An 8109-nucleotide genomic window follows, 5' to 3' on the forward strand; every position below is an offset into this window, starting at 1 on the left:
TTGGGGTGTTGTAGGGAATTGGGAATAGACTGCAGTTGAGTGGTTCGGTGGGTGTTAGGGGGGGGACAGCGAACTGGACAATGAACAGGAGGGAGCCTAACACAATATACTACACACTCCCGGTAATAGGGGACCTCCCACAAGAGGGTGTGTGGCAAACAATAAAGGTCATTTCAAGAGGCACAGGCCTCGGTCCATACGCCAGCCGGGGAAAAAATATCAAGGACGGCAGGAGACCAAGAAGGGGCGGGAGCAATGGAGGCCTGAAATGAGAGGGAGAATTAATTAAGGGAATAAACATAAAGCACAGGACAAAGGGACATGACAAAACTAACATAAAGAATAAACTTTCACTATAAGTTTCTTAGACATGACAATGAACAGTAATGTACACACATTTAGCTAACTCCATATGTATATGTGGGTGCTCCCAAATGAAAGAAATTTGTTTAATCTTAATGTTGCACTGTCTGCAAACAAACACACACACACACACACACACACACACACACACACACACATATCATGCACCCTGGTGCATACACTATTCCGTTGTATTGGCTTTGATGCAATATTTCTTTGTGCACAGACACAGTTAGGAAAACAATGAGACAGTGTCATATGGGAGCACCTTAGACAGGAGAAATGCTGTGACCCTGCTGAAGTGGAGCCAGGGCAGACTCAAGACTGGCTTGCTCATGACTTGCACATGTAGGACTTACTCCCACCTCTGCTATTTATGGCCCTGATCATTATGCACATTTGTGGATGACTGTAGAGGGCTAAACATATCCCATTGTTTGATTAAAGTAAGATGCTAACACAAACATCTGTTAACAGTACTTTAGTCGGCCTCACTTTCAGGGAGCAGCCTAAAATAACATATTCAAATGTCTTCATGTCTCCTTTTACTTTGACTTCCTCTCATAGTCATCAGTGTTCACCAACCAAATGAGATCTTCTGAAGGTTTCCGGTCTTTGCTACCAACGCTTAAAAACCAGAGAAAGGTAGACAAAAACATTACAGTGTATGAAAACCTTTTATACAGGCAACCATGGCCTAAACACAGCTTAAAGGTCCCATGACATGGCCATTTATACTGATCATATTGCCATTGTTGAGGTCTACTAGAATAGATTTAAATTGTACAATTTTCCAAAATCACATTGGTTTCTCATACAGCATCTCTGTATAGTATGTGTATTTACCAGTTATTCACTCTCTGTTCGAAACGGCTTGTTAGAGCTCCTGTTCCCCCGCCCCCCTCTCCCTGTGAGCCCAGTGTGGTCTGATTGGTCGGGACGTTGCAAGGAGCGGACAGGTTTCCGGGTCGGCGATACAGCGAGACACAGCAAAACTCATCCTGAGCACACACAAACACTCACAGCCGAAGTAAAAACAATAAGTGTGGCTTGATATTGAGTTTATAACGCTGTGAGAATGGGTCTGCGGAGAGTATTTCTCCGCGATCCTAACTCGTCTATTACCAGCGTTCAGGGAGCTCTACCCAGATAGCAAAAAGTCATTGAATCAACATTGAGATATTTTCACGCTGAAGATTGTGTTCAACACTGAAGTCAGACATTGAAACAACAGTGAATGTGCTCGCTATGATCAGCATTGAAACAACATTGAATTTTCAACCAATCCCAACAATGAATCAACTTTGATTCAATTATGATATGATCAACATTGAAAGAATGTAGAATTGGATCAACATTGATTCAACTATATTATGCATTGCATTATACATTGAAACAATGTTATTATCAGATTGCAAAAAGTCATTGAATCAACATTGAGATATTGTCACGCTGAAGATTGCAATCAACATTGAAAATAAACTAAAATGAACAAACAAAAAAAGAGCCCATTATTTATTCAGTTATTTATTCCGATTCAATGATATCTTGTAACATCTTTTGTCCACAAGCTTACATTTCTTAATTTTTTTTAACATTTTGTAACATCTTTTGTCCACAAGCACACAAAACATTCTCTCTTAAGGTCCCATGACATGCTTTTCTGGTTATTACCCGTCCCCTTGTGTTATGTAGCTTTTTCTGCATGTAAACGGTCTGCAGAGTCACAAACCCTCAAAGTACACCCTGTAGGGAGTGAAACTCTAACACAGAAAAGACCTGTCTATGCTGCCCCAGAACGCCTCGTTGGGGATTTCTCTTTTTCCATTGTTTACTTCCTGAGTAAAGTGACGTAACGGATTTCCACACACACAGCCTGGCTGTGAGTGTGTGTGTGGGTTCCTCTGTGTCTCGCTGTCTCGCAGACCCCATGCCATCATCATCTTCTGTTTAAAGCAGCTTTGCTAAACGTTGATAACATGCATTCTTCACATGCTGAAGATATGGATTTGAAAAAATGCACGTTTTGCAACATAGCACACATTAAAGTCCATGAAATGTCCAAAATAAACGTTATTCTGTGTTAATAAATCGCTTCATCACTTTCCACTTTTTCATTTGACATATCAACATCAATGATTCTTTCCATAAATACCCCCCAAATAACATGAAATGTGTGCCACTTTCCCGTGTTATTCCGCTCCGGTAGCAAAAAGCTTGCCAGCCATTAACCCAGCTGTGTGACGTCACACGTGGCAAACACCAGCCTCGTCTGGATTGTTTGTTTTGTATCCTTCCGCTATTTTCGCTCAACATATGTGGAACCGGACCTCGCTAAACTTTTTTTATCCAACAATTCATGATGGTGAAGCGATGTGTAGTTCAGTTTTGTGGTAATTCAAGCCTGTCAGGTCACAGTGTACACGAATTTCCGAAAAACACGGCTGTTAGACGTCAGTGGATCCGTTTTGTACAGACCAAAAGAGCGAACTTTCATCCGCCGCACGAGAAATCACAAGCTGTGATATGTGGTAGCCATTTCACCCCAGACAGTTTTGAACGAGCTTTGATGGTGGAATTAGGCTACAAGACCAAAAAAAGTTAAGTTAGATGCTGTACCCACCATAAACCCTGAAAGACCGGCCGAAACTCCAAAAGCATCAGGCGCGAAGAGAGCCAGATCTGCTGCATGTTCGTCGGCAACGACTGCCAGCAATGTTGACAGTTTCTTCACTTCGTCACGCAAAAAAACGAAATCAAGGTTGAAATATGCCCACATCCTAGAGGGCTGTTTCCAAATTAGAGGTGGCAAGGGTATGTGTTATTTCATTTATATCAAATTAATTATGTTTTGTTTTGTTTTAGACTGAAACCAAATGTAGGATCTATGAGAGTTGTGTGCTGTATTTGTGGTCCGGCCTATGATAAAAGGTGATTTAAGTTATTCAAACCCATTTCTCGGAATAACATACTAAATAGTAAGATTTGAGTTGTTAAGATGTGTGCTCTAAATACAAAATAGAATTAGCTTTGTGTGCTATGTTCTGTCTCATTAAAAGCTAAACGTTTGAGACCAAACCGATGATTGCTGCAGGATAATAATAATAATAATATATATGGATTTACATTTTGTTATTAGAGCGGCTTTTACAGTGCTCAAAGCGCTTTACAAATTACACATTTACACCATATTAGACATGTAAGAGTCTTACTGTGGACTGAAATTGTTAGTATTTTTAACTGTTTTGTTTTGGGTCAGTTGCTGACAGAACAGGATCATGTCTCCGAGCGACTCAGAGTGTTTATATGGACATCTAATTGCCAGAAGATCCTGCTGCAGCTCGTTGGACTGAAAGCACATTGCCACTATAGATCTGAGGCAAGCACACGTGCTCAACTCGAACAGACCTTACTATAGAGAGCAAGGGTACAGAGAAAACAGTTAGCATAAATATAGATTGGTGAATTGTTGTTCATCATATGTCTCAGTATCACTTTGACTTCCATGTGTGGGCCAATGTTATGGTTACTATCATTTCAATTTACAGGCAGGACCTCAACAGATCCAGCGTTATCATGGTTGATGGCATGTACACAGTATGAAGAGGCAAGAAGTGCATCTACGCCAACAGTGTCAACACCAAAGAAGTTTGCTACGGCTTATCACTTGTATCGACGCTGATGCAGACACCCATTCAAACCAGATGACTCTGACTCTGACTTACAAGCCTTCGGAGGGCTGTCGATTGATGAGGCATTACAGGAAAAAAGAGGAGAGATATGTGAAGGAAGATAGGTTAGTTGTGTATGGAAGCATACATAGTTTATTAGAAAGTAATGAAAATATATACAACAATTACATTAATGTAGCTTGTAACCAAACACACTAATTGATATAGTTTTTTTGCTTCCAGACAAAGGCAAAGAAGAATCCTTTTGCACAAATGCCCCCAGGAAATATGCACAAAGACAAAGAAGTATTTCGTCTTTTGAGGCCAATTTGTTGGAGCTGTTCCAGTAGTTGCGCCAAGTTGCTGTGCTGGATCAAGTTCCTGTGAGGTTGTTAACAACATTGGCAGTTTAGTGCAGATTCAGGCAGAATTGTGGAAACTGTAACTACACACAGAGTAATTGGAACAGCGCAGGCCATTTTCTCATCAACCTCCTGTTGGAAATCTGATTCTGTCGGGCACCAATTTTGTTGTAAAAGTCTACCTCCAGACTCAAGGTGTTGGACATCTGAAAGTTTGGGCAGGATTAGGTCCGCAATACGCTAACATCGTATCAATCATCCTACATCATCCGCAATCCATAGTCATTCACGCGCTGGCAAAACAGACACAGACGAGTCTTGTGGAGAGACCAAGGAGGCATGAAGGTGGCATACCATCTGACAGAGGGATGGGTCGTTGTGACGCTGGCACTCGGCAATATGGAGGCTACACGGTGATCGACAAAGGATCAACAAAGAGGTGGGGGGTGGGGCCCATGGATACGCCAAACTAGTCAGGTAACTAGTTACTCGTGAATGAAGTACATGTAGATAAGATTTCATTGTACATGGTACAATGTCACAATTTAGGCACACTTCTAACTTAATACTAACTGAACGCGCAGAGTATGAAACCACGCTAACAAAGATAGCAGTATGAGAGACAAGATGACATATACCGGAATGTGTTTATGCTCGTTATTCAGAGCAATGAGTAATCCAGCCAGCAATGCTTTGAGGTGTTTTTTTTTTGCGTTTTTCTTGTTTAGAGGCGCGGCTTGAAGAGGTGTCTGACACTCCTGACCCGAGACGCGCATGAGCTGGAGGTCGCATTCGATGGTAAGCTGACCGGCACAAATCAGAGAGCGGAGGAGAAGAGACTCCGCACACCCCCCGCACAGCAAGGCTCGAAACATCACTTCGATGCATGGCATTATGCGAAAGTGTGAATTTGTCTGGCTCATTATGTGAAGTAGATACTGAAATTTATATAGTATTAGTTGTACATTTGTGTTTGTATTATATATGCTTCTTTGGGGCTACATGTAGTTGGTAAAATAATTGAATATTTTAATTACAGGACTTGGCAAATAAAGATCGATGCGCCTCGCCAAAAGAAGGGTTGTGAAGATTTGGTTTGTTGAAGAATCGAGCTCCATCTCAGCCGCATAATGTATCTATGTCGCAGGACAGTTCGCAGAAGGGGGCAGGCGACTTGTTAGGGGAAAAGTGGAGTCTGTTGTAACCACTGTGCAAGACATACATGGAAGCATGATACCGAGATTACCCCCATGTGTGACCATGCCCATTTACCAAGGTGAGCAACAGAAAAACAATCGGCTTAAACCGCAGACATGGAAAATGATTTGCACTAGGGTGGGGGGGGGGGGGAGGGGGGGGGGGGCGGGGGGGAGGGGGGGGGGTGGGGGGGGGGGGCGGGGGGGGGGGGGTCGGGCGGGGGGGCGGGGGGGGGTCGCGGCGGCGCGCCCGCGGGCGGGCGGGCGGGCTGGGCGGCGGGGGGGGGCGGCGGGGGGGACGGGGCCTGGAATAATTAACAGGCAAAATTAAGAGTCAAATTTGTTGCTAATCTCGAAAAAGGCCACCTAGCCCAGCTCAGCCAGTCTGGTGTTCGATCTCTTTCCCCCTAAAAATGTAAACTCATTTATTGCAGGATCTAAGCGCAGGCTGAGCTGCTGATGACATCTTAAACGCAATCCCCATGTAGCTTAACGGACAATCAAGCAAAGTTCGATACCATACCAAATACCTCATGCTCTGGAGAGCTTCGCATAGGTTAAATCATTTCGGCTTTTTGCACCTTTGCACGCAGAAGCATACAGGATTCATGTGGCTCTGTCAGCTGCTAAGTAACATAAGTGATATCTTTGGTACATAAAGGATTGTTCTTTAATTGTGGTTTAGGGATACTTTTTTGATCTAATATTTGTTCTTGTAATTGTTTTCAGTCTACACTAAGGAAATCGAATGCGTTAAAAATATTTATTTCAGGTAGGCTACTGGCAGCACTTTACACACAACGAAAGACAAGCTGTGGCAAGACTACAGGCTGTGACTTCGACGAGGGCCAGAGAGCGTTTCACATCCGTTTTTTCCCAAAGTTTTCAAAAAAGGGGTCAAGCAATTTCATAACGCCAAGGAAACAGCACAACAGCACATATAGTAAGTTTAGATAGGGGGACTAGATTTTTAATTATACGGCAACGGAACTTACCAATAACAGGTAACACATGAAGCATGTTTTCGAGCCCGCTAAACTATTTCTTATTATTTTGTTAGAGTAAACACACAAACATTCTTGAAGAATTTCTGCAAGCCTATTCTGAACGCGGCCACAGGACTTCAGAGAGTGCCATCAAGAAGTCCGTGAGCAAGAACCGCCCACACCTTTGGCTCTAGAGATGGACGGCCACCCGCGATAGAAGAATGAGGACAGTTGCGTCCAGCACAGGTCTCCGGTTCATTAACCAGTTAACAGTGTTAAATAGAACTATTCTTTAAATCTTTTGCTTTTGAATACAGATTGCGCTTTCTTTGTGGTGTGGTTTCTTCATTCTGTTGTAAACAGTTCGCTTTTTTAATTTGTTACAAAAATTTTCTGTATCTACTGGGTGATATCATCACCATCAGTGGTACTTCTAATTAAAATATGACAAATCATCTCTATGCTTATATCACCCTCCGTATTAACTAAATATGCCCTGGCACTGTCCAACTGGTTATTTGAATCCCTTGGTGACAGGCCATCAATAGTTTATCCATTTTCCTTTGTTTGTGCGAATTTGTTTTCTCACTCACTCATAAATCACTGATATTATTGACTCATACATTTACATTCTGCTGTTAATGTCCTGTGCGCATTGTTTGTGGGTGGTCGGGACCTACTTTTCGTGGTAAGTGCAACTTCATACTCAACCAAGTAAGAGGAGCACAGTGGTTCCAAACAATCCCAGGTTCTTACTTTCTTCGGTCTTGATTCAGATTTAGGCAATTTAAATATATTCAACTATCAATATCGTAGAGAAGACTGAATTAAGCCCAAACAATTTAAAAAATCTTTTGAAAGCTGTGAATGTTTTCCTGATTGCTTATAACAATTTGATCCATGCGTGGTTGCGAAGATTGTCTGGGCACAAAACTCGGGTCAGGAATTAAGGTAACTACAGGTGTTTTTTTGCCGACTTGAGCTAAATGTCAGCCAGAGTACAGTGACATGCCTAGTTTGACTGGAAATATATAAACGAGCATTGAAAAAGATGAAAAGACAGTAAGGGCCAAAAGATCCAATCTAAGTCTTGGAATATCCTTTCGATTATTTTTTACAACTCTTTAATAGTTTATGTACGGGTCTTCGCACATAACCAAACAAGACTAACTGTACACTGCAACTAAGATTCATGTTAAACACAGTGGAAGAAAATTCTAACAAAGACCTTTTTTTATTTAATCACCAAGCAGTAAATTTAAGTACAATCTTACAAACTTTGGTGATTTTGGAACAATGTTATCATCACATGTTTTCTTTTGGAAAAATAATATTGTCGAAAGTGATGTACCCGATAATTTATTTTACATCATGCGAGAAAACCATTTTAACCCTTCATAATGCATGACTTTATCGTCAATGATTTACAGATTTGGCCCTGATAGCCGGCTCCCGGTTTTCAGGGTAAGTCCTTCGTATCTGCGGTTTACCGCAGCAATGTCAGGCCAGCCGGGAAAACCTCTGGATTTTT

Source organism: Notothenia coriiceps, unplaced genomic scaffold (assembly GCF_000735185.1).
Source record: "Notothenia coriiceps isolate Sejong01 unplaced genomic scaffold, NC01 NC01_scaffold00037594, whole genome shotgun sequence".
Taxonomy (NCBI): Eukaryota; Metazoa; Chordata; class Actinopteri; order Perciformes; family Nototheniidae; genus Notothenia; species Notothenia coriiceps.